This window comes from Felis catus, chromosome B3, assembly GCF_018350175.1.
Source record: "Felis catus isolate Fca126 chromosome B3, F.catus_Fca126_mat1.0, whole genome shotgun sequence".
In the NCBI taxonomy this organism is placed as follows: Eukaryota; Metazoa; Chordata; class Mammalia; order Carnivora; family Felidae; genus Felis; species Felis catus.
In genome coordinates this window covers 8,090,222-8,111,525 of record NC_058373.1, presented here as the reverse complement: position 1 = coordinate 8,111,525, position 21,304 = coordinate 8,090,222, and the positions used below count along the sequence as shown (strand labels likewise).

Genomic DNA, 21,304 nt, shown 5'->3' with positions numbered 1-21,304 from the left:
AATGCTCTGTGCAATGTGTTAATAAAGTCAAGACCAGGGACAGTTACTGTATCTGACTTGTCCTCTCATTTGCTAATTAAAGCCAATAATGAATTTGAAATTTGTCTGGCAAGATTTCCTTCATTATTAGTGCTACAATTAGGTTTATATTTCTTGTTCTTCTCATTTAGATGTTTACACACATACACAGAGAGAGAGAGAGAGAGAGAGAGAGAGAGAGAGAGAGAGAGAAAGAAACACTTTTTATAACCTAGACTTTTCTTTAGTTTGCTGTTAAGAAAAGTAGTTCAACTTTGAGCCTGTTGATTACAGATTATTTTCTGGAAAAATCGTCTGTGAGTCCAATGACTAATGTTTTACTTCTCTAACTCCAAGAGGGGCTAAAAGCAAGTCCTGTCCCATTTGCCAGGGTTTGGCTCTGGATTGGATTTTATGAGCTGGAATAGAGAATTCTTACTGAATACAACTCCAGTTGCCAAGAACAATCAGCTCAAAGTCCACTGTGAAAAGCTGAGGTTTAAATAAAGGGGTTAAAAAAAACAAGTGTCAGATCCAGGAACCAAAAGCAAGAATCAAAGAAGGCTTTATAGAGGTAAAATGGTGAGTGGAATTGGGATCCAAATAAGAGGCAGGAAGGTATTGCGTGGGGTTTTCACAATAACTGCCATGGGTACCAGAACACGAGTTTCTATCTGATCAGCAGCTGCAGCCTGTTGATGAAATTAAAGGGTGGATCAAGACCACCAATCATTAGCATCCTCTTCACCACCCTAGGAATTAAGTATTTTTATCGTAGAATGTGAGGCTTTAGAACAAGCCAGGGGGGGGGGGGTGTCTTATGATAATCATCATCTCCTTTGGGTTCCAAGCCTCCTGCATCTCATATACTTTCATTTTTGCATTTATGGTGAGAGTGTTCCAGATGGAACGTCTATCACTGAACAATGCTCAGAGATACCTGTCACAGTTGAGGAACTGAAGGTAGGTCCAAATTAATGAAGCAAGGACAGTGTCAATAAGTTGAACTTGCAGAAGCGAACAAGGGCCAAAGAAATAAGATTGTGTTCAATGTATAAAGACAGTAGATGAAGAACAAATAGAACTCACTAAGTGGTTTAAGCAGGACAATGACATAATTCTCTCTGCAACTTCAAAAGCTGACCTTTGGGTGGACTAAAGCTAAAGACAGGGCACCTAAGAGGAAATTATTGTAGGAGTCCAGGGAAAGGTCACACGTAACCTACGCTGAGTGATGGTAAGGAACAATGTGGTCACTTTTAAAACTTTTAGAAGGCACATTAGACACGGAAGATGAGATTGGAGGAAGAAGTCAAAGAGGACTCCCAAATGCTTCACTTGGGCCATCAGGACAGTGTTACCATTCCCCAGACAAGGAGCAACTGAGGACAGTGGTTTGGGCAAAAAGATTAATAAAGTAGATAGTAAGTATAACAATGATCACATCTAATTGATAATACCTCCTCACCAGTCACTTATTTCCAAAGTATTTCCAAATATTAATCTCATGGAATTGCCACACTAACGCGACGAGATAGGAAAAAACTGAAGACATACAGTTGGTCAAGCACAGAGTCAGATTCAAAACCAAGCAGTCTGATGGCCTATCATGGAGTTGAGTTGAGTCTGCAACATGTCCATGGGTAGGGGCCCCACAGATCTGACTCTCAGAAGAGCAGTGAAGGCTAGGTATCTAGAAGAAGTGCAATTCTCAGTATTTACAGCCCTAAGAGATTCACCCAAAGAAAGCAGATCTTCACGTCTAGAATCCAACCGACATTATTTAAACCTACTATGGGAGAAGTATTATACTGTAGGCACAGAAAAAGAGCATTTACTCGAATCCGTCTCCTTAGCTATGTATTCTTCACCACAGCTCACGGTTCCTGCCCCAGTGAGTGGTTCAAACAATTGGGAAGACACGTGAACCTATTCCTCCCTCTGAGCCTGGAGCAGTACTCATCTTTCCCTCACCCTGGATTCACATCAGAATCAATCCACACAGCATTTGTTAAATACCAATGTGTAGGCTCTACTCCAGTCCTACTAAACCTGCATCACTGAGGGTTTTGTTGCTGTTGCCTTTAGCTTAACAACCATTTTGAATGTATAGCCACAGTTGAGGCTCACTGTTCCATAGACCCAAAAGACCTCTGAAAGTGAAGGCAGTAAAGACAGCCAGCCAAACCACCAGGAGTTCAAAGCTATCTAGAACACATAAGACCATCATAACTGAACCTAGCTTATACTCCAGGCACTGAATGAGATGTTTTGTATATATTATTTAATTTCACCTTGGACAAGAAAGTAGTTTCAATTATCAACATTTTATTTACAGGGAAACAAAGTCACATTGAGATTATAAGTCATTCCTGGGGTGCCTCAGTGGCCCAGTTGGTTAAGCGTCTGACTCTTGACTTCAGCTCAGGTCATGATCTCATGGTCTGTGAGACTGAGCTCCACAGCGGGCTCTGTGCTGACACCAGGGGACCTTCTTGGGGTTCTCTCTCTCTCTCTCTCTCTCTCTCTCTCTCTCTCTTTCAGTCTAAATAAACACTTAAAAATATATAAAAAATAAAATGAAAATATAAAAATCATTTCTATCTACAGTTCTCTACTATGTATATACATGTATATACATATATATACACAAAGATATATATGTAGTTTGTGTATACACATGTACACACATATATCATATAGTATATAGCATGTATTACATATAACATATCACATATAATATACATTACACATTACTCCCAGCCCAAATGCCTTTTGATTCTTATCAAAATGTTCTACATTAGAGGGTGAATTGGTAGTACATTACGGGGTGAGGAGAATAGAGAAACTGGGGCAAACCAGAAGGAGAAATCAGTCTGCTATCAGCTGGGAAGGGACCATTGCAGTCCGGAGTCAGCTGACAAGAGACCTCTGAACAGTGTGAGTGAAGTACCCAGGGATGGGTCAGAACTCCAGCCCCAGGAGGGAGCCCTCAATGAGGTTATGCCCAATTTCTCTCTTTTTGGTGAGATGGAGAGCCCTGAGGAATGAGGCCACCTCTCAGCATCTAAAACAAAAAGCTGATTACTACATCTGCAGACAGCTGCTTTTATGGAGGATGTGCAGAAGTATGGAGTCTCTGGGCCAGAAGCCTCAACAAGAGCAGCAAGACAGGGTTTTGCTTAACCAAAGCAGGGGAAGTGAGGCCAGTTCTGATTGGCTGACTTTCAGAAAGGTGGGACTAGAGCGAAGATGTTGCCAATTGGCCGGATTCAGAAACAGGAGGCTGCCCAGGATGGCAGAAGTTTTATTTTTCAAGCTACTTGTCACTGATCAACTCATTTAAAACCAGTTCTTACAGTTAACTTTTGCTTTGCTCAGAGCTAGCAGACTCTTCCGAAGAGTACAAGAACTTTTGTTCCCAAGAGTTCATCAGCGTGGTGGTCCAAGAGCTATTGGTTACAAGGCAAGAGGAGGCATTTGGGTCCGCCAGTGATATTCTGTGGAATCCAGCTACCACTAAAAGGTAGAGGGGGGTGCAAAGCACACTCAGTCAGTGTGCACACCCATCTCTAGTTAGTATTTCCTGTGAGGGCATTATGGAACTATGCAGTCCATCATCCCAGTGTTGTATTTATAAAAACTGGAGCAAACGTCTAAAACATCCAATTGCATTTGAGTGTTTGATTCTTCGAAATCTTGCTCTCTGTTTATGTCTGTGTCCTTTAAACACTGAGGGCTCTACCATGGCTGTGCTTAGCTGTTTTAATAAAGTGGTCTGCTCTGATTATAAAAGGAGGTTATCAAGTGAGAAAATCTAATGTCCGCCAGTTAGCATGCATAGGGCGGAAGGCTAGCTGTGTGGATTATGAAGTCATAACCCAACCCCCATTAGTCACCTGGTTGCTGCTTGAACTACACTATCTAGGTGTAATTAAAAACTCTCTTGAGTCCCTACTGTCATCAGTAAGTTAAATCTCCATTACAACTACACCGTCCTAACATCCTACTCCATCCGGTAAGCTCCCACCCCTGACCCCACCACCCTGCCCCAGTCTGCTTACCCTCACCCTCCCAAGAACAAGAACAACTATTTCTAGGTGCAGTCTATTTCCTAGATTGTGGGTAAGGAAGCAAAAGTGGACTTGTGTACATTCGGTTTGGGCCACATCTACACAACGCTTTCAACAATTGGTTCATTCTGTAATTCAGCGAAAAACAGGTATCAGACATACTTGCATAGAACTGTATCACATAAATAGTTGATTTTCCAACATGTCATTTCCTTTTTATTTATGTATTTATTTTACTTTTCAGCTGGCTGCTTCTGTGTTGACGCAGAGATGCAAACTTTATTATTCCTCATTTGTTCCAATTGAGTTATAGTCCCTGAGACTGTCTGAATGACTCCAACAATCTGACTGTTTTTTTATTTGTTTGTTTTCCAATCAGTTCACTTTTTTCCACCATGAAATCAGCCATGTGCTAAACTGTCTGATAACCACACGGCCCCTTTCTGTCACCAGGCTGATGCCATTAAGATTGCCTCTGCTGTTTGAGGGCAGTGTCACCCCATGTTCTGAAGCATCCCTTTGCAATGTGCTGAGGAGGTACTGGAAATCATGGATCGCTCCCTCAGTTTCTCCTTTGGCACCCCTGTGATGTGAATTTCAGAGCTATAGATTTTCATAAATGAATTGATGAAAAGCACTTTTTTAAATTAAAATACTACTACTGCTACAAATACTACTAATAATAAACACTTAGCATTCCAAGCAACCTCCTAACTTGTCTTTACCTTAATCTTCTTGGAGGGACGCACGCTTCCCCACTGTGAGCTCCTCCCCTGTTGCTTACAATCCCATTGATTCTAACTTCCTATGAGTCCCTTGTGCATCATACAGGCCCTCTCTTTCTTTGACTCTTGTCTCTTTTGCCCTCATTCCTTCCTCTTCGCCTCCAGCTGTCCTCAAAATGATGGCACTTAACGTTCTCCTTTCTGCTCCCCTTTCTCCCTTTGTCCACTCCTGGTGACACCTCTGCTCACCTGTTTCCTGCAGCCAATGCCCTCCTAGATTTCTTCCGCAACATCCTAGGTGTCAGGTCCAGACCGCAGCCCGCATAACTTCATGTTGGTATTTGGCCCAGCTGTCCATTCCAACCTTCTCTTAGCTTCCAGAACTTTTCCCTTGGTTTCACTTCTTGCCTATCTGACTCTTCCCTCCCAGGCCCCTCTGTTTCTCCTGCTGGCTCTGAGGATGCACCTTTCCAGGATCTCACGCTCAAAAATCTTGTCTTCTCAGGCACCTGGGTGCCTAAGTTGGTTAAGGGTCAGACTTCAACTCAGGTCGTGATCTCACAGTTCCTGGGTTCGAGTCCCGTGTCAGGCTCTGTGCTGACAGTTCAGAGCCTGGAACCTGCTTCAGATTCTGTGTGTGACTCTCTCTCTCTGCCCCTCCCCTGCTCATTCATTCTCTCTCTCTCCCTCTCTCTCTCTCTCTCTCTGTCTCTCTTTCTATCTTTGTCTCTCTCTCTGTCAAAAATAAATAAACATTAAAAAAAATCTTCTCTTCTCATTCCACATCTTCCCCACAGCATGCCCCCCCTACCCCCACAGTGACCCTTGATCACTGTGATTCCCAGACCCATGGCTCCAATTCAACCTCTCTCCTGAGCAATAGATCACACACATCTACCTGGCTACTAGACATTTCCAGATGCACATCCAAAAACACCATGATTTCAAAATATTAAAAATTGAACCTCAATTCTCACATACCCCCCAAAATCAAGTTCTCCTACTGTGTCCCCTCCTCCCCATAATAGCACCAATATCCACCCAGTCACCAGGGTAGGAACTTCACAGATACATGATGCCTTCCTCTGCCTTAGATCCCAAAGCCAAATTGACCACCAGGCCTAGTGACTTTTCCTCCAGAACAGCTCTCTGTTATGACTGCTACCTTCTCAGTTCAGGCCCCCATCACTTTGTGGGACTCCTAGATTAACCTCTTAACTGCAGTCACTGGCCCCAGAGATTCTCATCCCAGTCCAGCCACAAAGGATTAAAGCTTATTATCACTTCTCTGCTTAAAATTCTTCTGTGGATTCTCATTTCTTACTTCAGGAGGTTATAAGCTATTTTTAGTAGTGTGACCTTTCTCTTTAAAAATACTCTTAATAGAACTCCATTGTGTGAAGCACATACTATCCGTGCTGCTCTGGTTTAAGTGAATCCAGAAGATCCAGGATCCTGCAATGCTCAGCCACTCCACTCTGTGTGGTGGCTCCTGAGATGCTTCTATAACCTCGGCACTAAGAGGGACAGTTGAAAATCACCGATGGCATAAAGTCTAAATGATGTGCATAGATATACCCGGGTATTGGGATGGACCGACCACTCCTGCCATTATCACCACCTCTATTATCTTGGTGGCTGGCATTAGAATTCTGTTTAACGTACACTAACTTTGAGAAAATTCCTATAGCATCCTTTAGTGTGAAGGTGTGGTTCCCCAAGGCATAAAACCTGGCTGTTGCCAAGTTTTCAGAAAAGAAAACTAGGGGTGCCCGGGTGACTCAGTCAGTTAAGTGCCGGACTTCAGCCCAGGTCATGATCTCACCTGTGTCTCCCTCTCTGCCCTTTCCCCGCTCTCACGCTGTATCTCTCTCTTGCAAAAATAAATAAACATTAAAAAAATTTTTAAGGAAAGAAAACTAACCTGATCTGCCTGAAAAATGAGGAGGGATTTCTGTCTCTCTAAGGAGAGAAAGGGCAGACAAGAAAAGAGAGGATAGACAAGAGAGAGGGAGGGGTGAGGATACAGAAGAGGATATAAAAGGGAGTGGGGCATGCAAAAAATATTTCAAAAAAACAAAATCCTGGTGATAGAGTGGCTGAAAGGGAAAATAGTGTTACCCAAGACAATGTTTTGAAAGATTTGGAGTTTTTTGTTTGTTTATATTTTGCTGTAGAGTGCGTGGTAAGAAGTCCTCCCATGACCCCCAGTGCTTAAATAAATTCACTTTACAAGAACTTCATGTTGAGTGGATTATCTTTTGAAAGTGTAAAGGGCCGAGAGAGTGTTGAATCTATGCCAATGGAGGGGGTAAATGAAATAGTATATGCAGATATATGAGGTCAGAGTATAATGGACCTGGGAAGATATAAGCCCCAGACATTCACAGAAAATGTAGGGAAGGTTAGGGTGATCCCCAAGCAATGGTTTGAGGGTTCCCCAAATGGATGAATTTCCAGTGCCCCCCGGATCCGGCTGAAAATCAATGATGGAATGATTTTTTTTCATTTGTTAACACATTCAGAATATGTCAATGATGGAATTAAACTCTCTGACCAAAGGCTAGTTCTAACACAAGGAACCCTAGTATGCTCAGAGCTCCTTAACTAGCCAGGGAGTTCAAACTCACTCAGAACTAGCTCCAGTAAAAAGTTCAACCTAAAGAAATGTTCATTAATATGAAGGAGAGAGAGTAGAGTCAGGATCTTATCATACTGAGTTTTCAAGCAGAAACTCTTTGCGACCTGGCTCCTGTATGCTGCTTCTGTTTGAGCACATTTCTATCCTCTGAGCTTCGTTTTTCAGTTCCCTTATTACTGTTCATATAATTGAACATACTTATCAAGCCAGTGGTCCTGACGTTCTGGTTCCAGCACCCAGAACCATTGGACTGACTTGATGTCCTTGTTGTTTAATTCAACTTGATAGAGGGAGGAACGAGATGGCTTGATTTGGAGTGGAATCTACCACGAGAGCAATTCACTGTGGCTAAGAGAATGGAGTCCCACCAAAAATAAGGCCACCTTGGGCAGTGACAAGATTTTCGGGTAGGTGAAGTGAGCAAGGAAGAAACAATCTACATATGAAATATCACTGTTCATACGCTTCCTCTTTTTTTGATTCTGTTGGCTTGACTGGGTATCCGCCTGTAGATAAACACAGAGATATTTCCAGAAGATGCCTGTTTGGCTTTTCTTTGTGTGTTTGTTTGTTTGTTTGTTTGTTTTAACAACATCACTTATTTAGTTATTTATTTTAATGTTTATTTATCTTTCAGAGAGAGACACAGAGACAGAGACAGAGAGAGCGCAAGTGGGGGAAGGGCAGAAAGAGAGGGAGACACAGAATCCGTAGTAGGCTCCAGGCTCTGAGCTGTCAGCACAGAGCCCAATGCTGGGCTCCAACTTGCAAACCAATAGGTCATGACCTGAGCTGAGGTCGGACCCTTAACCGACGGAGCCACCCAGGCGCTCTGGCTTTCCTTAGTTTTCATAGTTTGGTGATACACAGAGAAACTAGAATGTCTGAAACTAGAAAGTCCGCAGTTGGGAAACTCAAGGATTTCATAACTGAGTCTCAAGTCTTCTGACGGTTTTCCTACTGAGATTTTGTATCCTTCACATCATTCTCTACAATACAGATTGTCCTTTACATAATACATGTATTCCTAAAAGGTTGTGTGGGAATCAAATTTTTATATTTGGGAGACAGTGCCCTATAATAACGCAGTTTCTTCACCTATAATAACGCAGAAAGTCAAATTCTATTTCAAACTCACCAGGAAGCATTATATTATTTAAAGAGCCACATTGTGAATTTCTTCTCTGTGGTTGGCATACTGGTCCACTAATTGATCTGTTTTGCAAATTTGGATTTTCATCCATCAGGCTTTCTTGAATCTACCTCAGAAAGCCAAACAGTAGCTTTGGAGAAAGTTTAAGTGCCAGAAAAAAAAAAAACAAAAACAAAAACAAAAAAAAAACCTTATGAGCTAAGTGTGAAACCCAGAATTTTAAGTTCCACTCAGCAATTTAAGTAAATTACATTGATTCAAGGGTGATCTTCAGTGATCCAAAGTAACGGAGTTCTTTTTTTTTTTCCAAGTTCTTTGCATTTTAATAGTCTCTGCCTCTGGAAGTAACAAGCAAGCTTCTGTGAAGAACCCATTGCAAATGTATTCCTAAAAGCTCGGCTCTTCACCTTTCAAGGAATGGAACTCATGAAATTGAGTAAACAAATTGCGGGATGGCATGCCACATTCATTCAGAAAACATGCTGATTACTCAGCAAAATGGCGTTTAGCACCACAAAGGAGCCAAGGACGGAGCAGCTACATCAAATCCTCAATGGAATCCGATATCCCCACCTGTGGGATGCCTAGAGATAACAGGCAATTGTGTCCAAAAATGCAATTACCAGAAGGGAAGAAAAAAGAGGTACTCTCTTTCCTGAGGAATGGAATCATGAAAAGAGTCTTTCATCATGGACCAGAGTATACTCAAAGCATGGTTTATGCGGTCTTGATTCCCAGTAATGGTCTGATTTCCCCTCATTATATACTCGCTGGGTGCAAGATGGCCTTATCATTTGCATCTAGAATAGCATCTTACTCCCCTCCCCTAGGCAATCACTCAGCCTGTTGTGCCAGTATTAAAATAGAACCACTGCAAATAAATAGGACCGATATTCATTTTTTCCAGAAAGGTGAGCTTTTCAGAATCCCTTTCTCCTCACGGTGCATTATTAAGGGTGTTATTGTAATCATAAAAAGAAAAGAAACCCTGAATGAATGAGAAGTAACAATTGAGCACCATCAAAATTAACTTGGTTGGGGGCAAGCATACAGTGATCAGTAAAAGTCCAAGCATTTTGTTTAATATCTTCATACATTTACAGACAGGTAGAAAATATTGCCCCTGTTTTACTGATGAGGAAAGGGAGACTGGGCTCGCCTAAAAGGCGTATTTATAATGCCTAAATCATCCCTTTAAAACATTAATTGGCCAGGTGGGGGCGCCTGGGTGGCTCAGTCGGTTAAGCATCCAACTTTGGCCCCGGTCATGATCTCACATCACAGTTCATGAGTTCGAACCCTGCATCTGGCTCTGCGCTGACAGCTCAGAGCCTGGAGTCTGCTTCGGATTCTGTGTCTCCTCTCTCTCTGCCCCTCCCATGCTCACGATCTCTCTCTCTCTCTCTCTCTCAAAAATAAACATTAAAAATTAAAAAAAATATTAATTGACCAGGTGACTTCTCCACCTAACAATGATGTGGCTTAAAAGATGGAGTCTCTCCCATGGGTTCTCGGTGTGCAGCATACCACAGGTAGCTGAGACCACTCCTCAAGAAGTAGGCTGGGGAAATGTCCACGATGACGTAGGGAAAGAAAAACTTGCTCCTACCCTTTCAGGTTCTGCGACTGGGCCTCAGGTAAACTAATAGAAGATAGGTCAACAGGAGAAAAGCATACAAGTCATAATTACATGCATGAGAGCCTTCATAAGAAAAGTTAAAAGCCCAAGAAGGCATCAGACCCAAAAGCTTTTTGAAGAACAATAAGTTGTAGGGATGTGACAAGACAAAGGGGCTTGGGATCGGGGCAGTAAATTGTGGGGACGGTGAATGGGAAATATATGGGGGAAGCTAACAGAAGATAAGGAGTTTCTTGTAGGTTTGTTTGGACAAATCTCTTTCGGCATCGCCTCCCAATTTCCAGTGATAAGAATGTTCTCTTCCCAGTACAGGGAGGACACCTTTCTCGTGGGAAATTTTACAACCTGCTCTTAGGTGGAAAGGGGACGATCAGAGAGCTGTTCCTGCATCTGCTGTTTCTCAGGCGCCTTCAGCTCAAAATAATAGGCCCAAGTGGCGTATCTTGAGGTCGCACGTGGTGAACCTCTTTAAAGATGAGGACCCCACGTACTTTGAGGAGCGACTAGCACCACTTCGGGTCAGCTCCAGAGTGGAGGCGCTCCGGGTCGTCATGAGCCCGCAGGGACGTAGACAGGTGCCTCCTGCCTTCCCTTTCAAAACCCTTTACATTAGAAGACAATGACGATGTGGCTAAAAGTAATGTTGAAAGGTTTCAAGAAAGATGGTACCTTACAAGTCGAGGAAGTATCTGGCAGAAGCAAAGGCTAAAAGGACCCCATGATGTGTGTACAGCCCACCAAAGACAAGGTAGCCAGTAGAGAGATGAGATGGGATAAATTACACGCAGGAAAAGTGCAATCCCACTTCTCTTCCCCCAAAGCTGTGTGACCCTGAGCAGATCTCCTCACTTGCCCTGGGACCTAGCTCTCCTACATGTAAAATGTTTTTAAAATAATTGCAGAGCTACCCCTCGGGGCACCTGGGTGGCTCAGTCAGTTTACGCGTCGGACTCTTGATTTCGGCTCAGGTCATGATCTCACTGTTTAGGAGCTCGAGCCATATACCGGGCGAGCTCTCATGCACTCTCTCTCTCTCTCTCTCTCTCTCAAAAATAAATAAATAAACTTAAAAAAATAAAATTAAATAAGTGCATAACTATCCTCCTTCAGTGTCCTCTTCCAGGCTCTGCATCCAGAAGGGATGAAGCCTGAGGACTTGGTGATCCTGGGAGGACTGGGGGGAAGTATCCCACCACCACCTGTCGACTAGTAAATTCCACGGAGGAGATAAAAACAGCACTTACAGATACGGAAGTACCCACTACCTACCAAAGAGAGACCACTTGCAAGCACATATACATTATTTAGTAGAAATTCATTTGTTTATATGTGTATGTAAATTTAATAAATATCCAGTGGCAGCCAGATACAGAATTATATTCCTTTCTTCAGGAACATGCCTCCAAGGAGGCTTCAAAAGCTGTATTTCTCCACTCCTTGCCTGCCAGGTCTCAGAAGGTCAAGGTTTTGTGTTGCCCTGGCAACAGCTGATAGCATCACTACGACCTGAAGCAGCATCACTCTAAGTGGTTACGATGTTATCCCAGTTGCTGGGGAAACGCACAACCTTGCACCAGGCAGGTGGGTAACCGTGGAGTCGATCTCCAACCATTTTGCTTTTAACAGTCTATACTGGCAAATGCGTTCATCTCTGCATAAATTCTGTGAACAATTGGGATCTTAAGGAGTTTTAGTCGTTCCTTTTTAAAAAGCTCTTAAATGCTTCACCTTTATCACCTGAAACATAGTGCTTATGTCTGAAAAAATAAAAACATATTTATTATTCCTCTATTTTACATGAAATTGCCACCTACACTAAAGTATGCCATTTACTCCTCTACCTCTCCTCCCTAATCAAGCCCGTGGGTTGTTTTTTTTTAGGTTGCTCTCTGCTATGTATGTGGGGGGGGGAGGTGTCTTAAGATAATATTGGATCTTTAAAAGTAGATGCATAAAAGCAGAGAAGTCCTGTTCACCATCTGAGTCATCCTTGATTGGTTCCCTCTTAAAATGCATCCTCTGTCTTTCTTATAACCAAGGGCTTTAAAATTCAAATGTTCATGAACACCAGCTTTATTAAAATTAGAGCTTGGGGAAATGGCTCGGAAAAGGGAGAAAAGAATATTACCCAACCATTTAAAAGATGCTAATTAATGAACTTCTGAAGCCCAGGGAGGACATTCGATATAGCAAGGGTTTCTCTACCAAGGAGGAATGAAACTCATCTGAAAACAGAAAACAAACAAACAAACCAACAAAAAAACCCAGAATAAAATAAAATTGAAGTGGATTAACCCAAATCTTCCCCCAGGTGCTGGAGTGGCCTCAGGAGCTCTGTTCGATTACAAGAACCTCAGTGAGCCTGCCCACAAGCTGAACGTATTAGCATTTTCTAATGCTACTCCAGGTTGGTCCCTGAGCTGTTGGGGACCTGTTTCTCACGCTCAGTGGAAACCCCCTCACCCACTTGATTTGAGTCCACTGCCTGTCCTGAGCATTGGTGATGCTCAGCCTTGGAAGAAGCAGAGAATGGGAAGAGAGAGTCTACCCAGATGGATGTCTCCATTCTGCCCTCTCTCACTTGGCCAGAAGCTCTTCTCGTGTTTAATTATGGTGAAGGGATCACAGTCTTTCTTCTCTCCTCTTTTACCTCTATCAACCACTGCCCTTTGACGTTTGGAGTTTGTAGCAATATTTCCCCCTCCAAGTGCAACGTCACACTCACACCTCAGTGGGTCCTTCCAAAAAGCCCATAGTTAAGCATGTATCAACCTTGTCAATGGTTCCCTACACTCAGCAGAGTAAGTTACATTTGATTTTAATCTTTTTATGAATGTATGTTGTGGTAGTCTTGTCCTGCATACCACAGGAACCTCTCTCTCTCTCTCTCTCTCTCTCTCTCTCTCTCTCTCTCTTTCTCTCTCTCTCTCCCCAGATATTGCTATGGGCAAAGAACTGAAAACTTCCATTGAGTGAAAAATAGATTTCTTGGGACATAAATAAATAAATAAATAATCCCAGCTCTATAACAGAAAATCATTTTCTGATGCCTGCTAATGATTTCCTGATACAGAGATATCCATCAGATGACCCATGTGTTGTCAAATGACAGTGCTGGGTCTAGAGGCGGCTTAGTCCTTGGAGGAGAATGGGATGGTCCCCTGGGTGCAGGCTGGGAAAGGGAGAAGAAGAGACGGTTTGATGGTGGCCAGTGTCAAAACTCTGAAAACAGGGTTTGGAATCACATATGTCATAAGTCTGCTGCCTTGTAAATATTCAGGTGCCTCCCTGTTGAGTTCCACCTTCCCTAGACCAAGGCCAGATCTTATATTTTGTAGCTCTGTGAGTCCAAGGGCTAGTAGGAGGGGAAGAGGTATCCCCACGCCTTTGCCTATGTCGTGCTGTCTTCTGGAATGTTCTTCTCCTTCGTGCCTACTCATTTGTCCTTCGATGATAATGCAAAGGTTACCTTGGGTCAGGCACCTTGCGAAGTGCTTTATATATCTCATTCATATTCGCCACAATCCTATGAAGTAGGTATTCTGTTTCCTGCTTTTCATATGGGAGGGTCTGGGTCTTGCAGAGGTTAAATGGCTGGTGCAAGGGCATGTTGGTTAAGAAGGGATTTACCCGCTCAAAGCTTTCGTTTTTAACTACCATTACAGATGCAGCTGAAAAGTAGCCTGCTTTAGGTGGCCTTTTCCAACATCTCCAGAAAGAATGTCCACACACCCCACCATGATTCGGATATCTTGTATACCCTTCTCTGAGAATACTTACTGCACTGGGTTGCAATCAGTTCATGGAATATTTTAAATGTGTATTTTTTTTCTAATGGAATGTGTGCTGTGGGGTGGAAGCATCTTTACAGTCTCGGCCCCTAGAAAATGACCTGGCACACACCAGTGCTCAGTGATTGTTTGCAGAAAGGAAGCATAACTGATCACATGAATAGACGGTGAGGCAGAACAGCACTGTCCTGGGGACCTCTGGACACAGACATCTGGATCCTTCCTTTTCAGCTGATTGAGAGGAGCGTTAAAACCTTCTTTGCATCAAGTGATTCGAGCAGGTGAACCAGATAGTCTGTATCAGGAGGAGGGCAGGGGAGCTGGCTGCAGGCTGACACTTAGACTCAGGGCAATATTTACCTGTATAAATAAATGTGTATTTATTTATTTTGACAGAGAGAATGCAAGCAAGGGAGGGGCAGAGAAAGAGGGAGACAGAGAATCCCAAGCAGGCTCCTTGCTTTCAGCACAGAACCTGATGCTGGGCTTGATCCCACAAACCATGAGATCATAACCTAAGCCGAAGCCAAGAGTCAGATCCTTAACCAACCGAGCCACCTGGGCGCCCCATATTTACCTGCCTTCTTATCCCTAAAGGTGGTGAGGTGGGCTGGGGGGACCCTCTACTCCCGGGGCTGGCATTGGGTCGAGAAGGGCAATAAAGTCTCACAATTTCCATCTAAAGATCCAGACTGCCTGGCAGGGAATCAGCAGGGGCCAAGGTCACACACGGCAGAGGAAAGACCTACACTCCCCAGACAGGCAACTCCCCCTGCACTGTGCTAGTGAGGACGTCTCCAGCCAGGAGAGGAGACACTTGGGAATCTTGAAGCTTCTCCTTTTACATCCTTCAAGTGTGGGGACCAGGGACGGGAGATGGCAGGCAAGGGACTCTGGGGTAGGTGGAGAGCAGGGCTGTGTGGGTCCTCAGGTAGGAAGCCTCTCGGGGCAGGTGGAGGAGGACAGCGTGTGCCTGTAGTTTCTCACCTGGACGAGATGGATGCCGGGAGGCGGAGTGGCTGGCGCTCAGGCAATCTCCTTGCCGTTGAAGGTCACACAGCCAGGCCTCCATGATGATGACGGGGACACTTACGCACAGTTCTCTTGTAGGCACGTGTTGACTGTCTTCCTGTCTCGTTTTCCCTCAAAACACAACTCCGTGTAAATGTGTAAATAAAAGAAAAGCTAATAGGGTACCTGGGGCCAACATGAAGGAGCCCAAGGAGGTGCTGGTAAGCAGACCCAGGAGCCCCCAAACCGTCCTTCTGCTGTAAGCACTCTCTGGGTTATCGTCAGAAAGTCCTTGCAAAGGGGAGCCCTGAGCACGCCGGGTTCCCTTATGTGAGAGTCTGTATTACTGACAAACCCGTTCTAAGGGCGAGTGGCTGATAAAAGTCTTGAGAGGAAAGGGGGTGTTTGCGTGTCTTGTGCTGGGAACTCTAGATCCCAGAGCCCTTGGCAAAGCTGCAAACGTCTCCATCTGTAGCATCGGACCAGAATCAGTCGCTCCGCGGCTCTCACTGCAGAGGCTGGACAGGGTCACAGCAAAGTCATCCAAGGTGAGAGCTCAGAGGCTACTGAAGTAATGGGGTCCACCTCTCTCATTTGATGAGGCCCAGAGAAAATGTCAGAGCTGGATTGCCAGTAACCAAGCAAGTGCGTGCTTAGAGGGTCAGCAAAGAGGGCATCACCCAAATAAATAAATGATAAAAGAAAAATAAATTAGAAAAAAAAAATCAGCTTCAGTGAACTTATCTAGAATCAGGTGACGAGAGAAAACTTAAGCCATTTTAACCTTGGCATTCATGTAAGCTTGGGGGTTAGATACCTTTAATTGCATAAGCGGGGGGAGTGGTTCCAAAACCCAATATTTTGGCATTTTGTGTGTGGGAAGGTCTTACAGGGGCTGTAGAGAGTGTTACCATATTCCTACAAAATCAGGCTCAGTCTAGAGAACCCAGAGTGAGGGCAGAGAATGTTTTAAAAGAAGTGACTCTTCAGAGAAGTAAAGTCTCTCTAGGTTACACAAGATGGAAAGAAATAAATGAATACATCTCAGAATAACACAGACTGAATTCCTGGACTAAAATGTCTACTCTGTCACTTACTACCTGAGCATCCTTGAGCAACGTACTTAGACCTTTCTGATCTCTGATCCATTATCTGCTCCATAGTGTAAAAAAAGTACTTACACATTTGTTGTGAAATGAAATAAATTAGAATACAAAACAATCCTCTGCAAACTGTAAAGTGGCATAAACATATTAAACGATATACAGAAAAGGAAGCAAGAAGAAGGAAGAAAGGGGCAGGAAGGGGGGATTGGTTTTCATCAGAGAGTTTGTGATATGGTAGATTTTTTTCCCCAAGGGACCAGAGGAAGATGAATTGCAGAAGTCAGGTGGAATACTTTTACTGTAGTCCATGATGGATTTAACTTAATAAGTATAATATAACTGCACTGTAATTGAACGATGTTAGTGCCAACCCAAAGGGTGCCATTGTTTTTGATGTTTAAAGAAGCCGGATTTTACCTATATAGAAATATTTCACGATGAAGGGTCATGATGGGGTCCATGTGATGTGATTTGATGCATGGCCTGACCCTTTACTATGGGGTTCCACAGGGAAACATGGATGGATGGATGGATGGATGGATGGATGGATGGATGGATGGATGGTGGTTGGATGGTAGATGGATGATGGATGGAGGAGAGAAGGAAGGAAAGAGGGAAGGAAGGAAGGAAGGAAGGAAGGAAGGAAGGAAGGAAGGAAGGAAAGGAAGGGAAGGAAGGGAAGGAAGGAAGGAAGGAAGGAAGGAAGGAAGGAAGGAAGGAAGGAAAGGAAAGGAAAGGAAAGGAAAGGAAAGGAAAGGAAAGGAAAGGAAAGGAAGGAAAGGAAGGAAGGAAGGAAGGAAGGAAGGAAGGAAGGAAGGAAAGGAAGGAAAGGAAGGAAGGAAGGAAGGAAGGAAGGAAGGAAGGAAGGAAGGAAGGAAGGAAGGAAGGAAAGAAAGAAAGAAATATGAGTATCTTCCAGTGCTCTAATGGCCCCATTTGCTTGAGTGATTTCCATGAAAGGGGCTCACCTTTTTAAAAGTGCAAGATCTTTTTAGTGCATCATCTCTATTATCTTTATCACAAACCAAGAAAAAGGTGTTATCTTTATTTTACAAAGACCAAAAGTGCCCCGAAGGGATGGTTAAACAATGTGTCCAAAATCCCATACACTCTTGGCAAGGTTGAGATTAGCATGTAGGAGTTAAATCTATAGATATTCCCCTGTAATATGCTTTTTCATCATTTCTTAGAAGCGGGGGGAGAGGCAGCCTTTACAAATATAGTTAACATTTTTCATGTCCCCATGGTGCTTGGCATGAAAAGTAGGTGTCAGGGGAAGAAAAGGAAAAACAGCTAAAAATAGAAGGAGCACATTTCCTGGTTGTCAGGGACAGTCCCCATTCATCCTCATCATCTCAGTAAAAATATTAACGACATACACCTTCAGTCTCAACGTATCCTCGCCTGGGCTTTAAGTAGAAACCACTGTTTATGAGCTGACTAGTTTATAGTTCGAATAGGAGTCATAGTCCAAATATTCCTTTTTTTTTTTCAGTTGTGTCCTCCTAAGTTACTGACTGAGGGGGGCCTTTGGTCAAAGTGGGTGCCTCCTACGGAAAAGGCGGCTCCCTAGGAATTTGTCAGTTCACACATCCTTTCCAAGCTCACCAAGTCCCCTCCTACCTACTCACACTTTCTCATATACTAATGACAAGGGAAGGAAGTCGTGTGACTTGAAATAGCCACGTGCCAAAGAAGACAGACGACGAGGGTTTCACATTTGAGCTTAAGCGTCCCGTTTGCCTGTGTCTGGGCTGCACCCTTGCCATAGGCCCGGGTAGGTAGGGAGAAGGGCTGCGTATAGGCAGGCTTTATCCCAGGTGCCCTGACCCCTGCCAAGGCTGCCCCCCCACCCCACCCCCACCCCCGCCGGCCTGCCTGGGTCTTGCTCCTCTGCCCTACCATCAGACTTCATTTTGCAGAAAGTGTCGCCTACTCTGTTCCGTTTTTGTTTCCAAAGAAAGAAGCATTTCCTCATGGCTTATAGTTAAGACCGCGATTCCCCAGCCAGCGCTAAAGAATATTCCCAGTACTCGGACCATTTGCATTCGGGGTACACGCTGGAGTACTTAGCGACTGTGGGAGTCCACCTAAGGTCTTTCCCTCTTCAAGGCACCAGCCTCCTCGTGTCTACATATGAGGTTGGAATAAATGGATGCTAAGCAGTTTCTCAATTCTAGGACGTGGTTCAGAATGGGCCCTGCTTCTGGGCTTCTCTGACCTAAATGAAAGCCGGTTTCCTTCTATGCCAGAATGTGAGTGAAAAGCCCTACACTGCTTCAGCTCAGGCTGTTTTCCCCATGGGAATGTCCTGTTCCCTTACGGCTTCCTTTACTTTCTCCTCTGCTTCAAGATGAACTCAGCAGGGGCATCCGGGTGGTTCAGTTCCTTGGTCTGACCTCAGCTGGGCTCATGATCTCGCAGGTCGTGGGTTCAAGCCCCACATTGGGCTCGCTGCTGTCAGCCCCCAGCCTGCTTCGGATTCTCTGTCCCCCTCTCTCTGTCCCTCCCCTGCTTGTGCTCTCCCAAAAATAAATATATCTTTTAAAAAACAAGTGCACCCGTCACCTTGATCTGCATCCGCTTCAGCCGAGGGTGTGAGCCAATGCCAATCTCCTCTCACCTAAAACCTTTGCGTGTCTGTGTCGGCCCCGGCTGGTGCCGAGTTCCCTCTGCCCCTAATTTATTAGACTGAATATCGCTGTCCCCAAAGTAGCTTCATTCCATTTATCTCTGACTCCGTATTTCTTCGCGGATCTTTCCACCGTGGTCTTGCCACAGTCACATTTTCAGTGCTTCCTGTCCCATGAGTGTCGCACATCCATCTCACGGCCTTTTCTACATCTACCTGGGTGTCTTCAGAGATTCCTCCAACTTACATGCCTCCCAAATCGTGCCCCAAACCTGCATCCCTTGAGACTCCCCCAAACCTATAAGTGGTACCATGACTTATTTATCGTGGCTCAGACCCCCAAATTCCTCTTTTCCTCACCCCTGGCATCTAATCCACAAGCAAATTCTGTTGGCGACACCTGGAAAATATATTGCAAAAGTAGTCACTTCTCCCCATCTCCAACGCTACCCACCCGAAGCAGAATCACCACAATCTCTTGCCTGATCAGTTGGTTGCCTGAGTCTCTCTTGTCTTGATACACTGCAATTCCCACATAACAGCAACAGGCGGGCTTCAACCCTTTAGCGTGGTCCACAAAGGTTCTCTGAGCCCTCCAGGTCTGTGCCTGGCTGTTTCCTTCACACCCAACCACTCTTCCCCTTCACTAAACCATGAGAAACCTGCTCTTCGAACACAGCAAACACGTTCCTGCCTCAGGACCTTTGCACTTGCTGTTTGGGCTGCTCGCATGGCTCTTCCCCATCTCAGATGTTTGCATATTTAGTTCTGCCTTACCATTCCCACTGATATTCAACTGTCACCTCTTGAAAGCCACTTTCCTGATGGCCTAATCCGAAGTGCTCTCAACCTCTTCCTGTACCTCTAGATCACGTCGCCCTGTTTTATTTCTGTTATGCACTTAACAGCAGTTTTTGTTGCTGTGCCTTATTTAATTTTTTTCTCTTTCCCCGATGTAAGGTCTTCAAAGATAGACCCCTAGCCTGTCATATTCATCCTTGTACTTCCAGCGTTTAACAGAGCACATGGCAGCTAGCAGACATCAAATTAAGTGTCGAATAAATAAATGACTGGCCAATGAATGGGCCTCACTGGAATCTGCCAGAGCTATAACAAGTCTTGTTTGTCCATGGAGACTTGCCTGACCATGGTAGTAGTTTAATCACATCCAAAAATCCCTAAGGAGCCTCTCTTTCTGCCTCTTACAGGGTATTGTCTGGGCTATCGAACTACTTTCTTGACTTACCCTTTTTCACTGTGCTATGGGCAGCTGGGGCTGGACTCTGAACACCCCCTGTCTGCTTTGACGGCTGCTCCCTGCTGACGTCTGCCCGTAGAGGCGCCAGGGGCAGACTGGCAGCTTGGATGTGTTTTCTTCCGACCCACTTCAGTCCTTCCCAACTACGAGCCGGTTGTGGCTGTGCCCCCTTGCATTAGCAGGTGCCTCGGTTTTCAGTACCGCCACCGGCCTCCCACACACCCACCGGCACACTCCCAGGGCGCCTCCTTGTGTCTGCTCCTCAGAGTCTGAGTCTCAGCTCCTCTGGGGTCCTGCTCTGACTTCCTCAGCACCTGTGTCAAGTGGACACCTCTCTCCTCCGAGAGCTGGGTCCCACCCCGCAGCCCCTCCTCCAGCGCCAGGGTTCTAACAGCCCCTTCCTCTTGCTCTTGCCTCCCCAGCCCTGAGGTGGTCCTGCTTCCCAAAGGTAGCATCTCTGTGCTACCTCAGCGGCCACTTTTGCCTCTTGCCACTCAAGACCTGCCTCACCTGGTCCTTGTATTAAATTCTGAATGTTAAAATAACTAATGTGGTTTTTATTGCCCTGACTGGATCCGGCTGACAGAGGGATGAATAATTCATCACTTTGCACCATTTCTGTTCCCTCTTCGACCCTGTTTTGTTGACTCAGAGGGATCGGGATCCTGTTTAGACTGGGGAAAACCCCTCACTTAACCCTGAACCTACCAGTGGTGGTACCTCCCACACTGCAAACGGTCATGGCTGATAACGGACCCCTTGTAGTTGCAAAGGGGAATGGGGTCATCTTTTCTGTTTTTAGAACTAGGATTTTTAAACCTTTCTGGAGAGAAGCTCTTAATCTTCAAGCCCTCCAGGATAGGAAATTCTTCAAATGTTTATTCTAATTATAAAATGTCTGCCGGGGTGCCTGGGTGGCTCAGTGGGTTAAGCATCCAACTCTTGGTTTCAGCTCAGGTCATGATCTCACAGTTGGTGAATCCGAGCCCCGTGTCAGGCTCTGTGCTGACAGCGCGGAGCCTGCTTGGGATTTCCTCTCTCCCTCTCTCTCTGTCCCTCTCCCACTCACGCTCTGTCTGTGTCAAAATAAATAAATAACTTAAGAAATATATGTAAACCATGCCAGAGCATCCTAGCTGTCAGGAAGTGCTTCCCACATAACGCGGGCAGTGGGGACTTGCACAGAGAGGGAAAGAGTTGAATCTCAGAAAAATGCTGATTTGGGAAATAGGTGATGAAATGTGTCCCCCAAGCAGG

At 44.7% G+C, this 21,304-nt stretch overlaps 1 long non-coding RNA gene across 2 annotated transcripts; it reads left to right on the top strand.

The window, feature by feature from the left end:
* The first annotated feature begins 3,916 nt into the window (after positions 1–3,916).
* LOC123386321 lies at positions 3,917–9,323 on the top strand. 2 transcript variants are annotated; one of them, XR_006600103.1, is made up of 3 exons: positions 3,917–4,036; positions 7,746–7,864; positions 8,922–9,323. It is a non-coding gene; the product is annotated as an uncharacterized LOC123386321 (long non-coding RNA). The 2 variants fall into 2 exon arrangements; XR_006600102.1 differs by lacking the exon at positions 7,746–7,864 and having other exon boundaries at positions 3,925–4,036.
* The last annotated feature ends 11,981 nt before the right edge of the window (positions 9,324–21,304 follow it).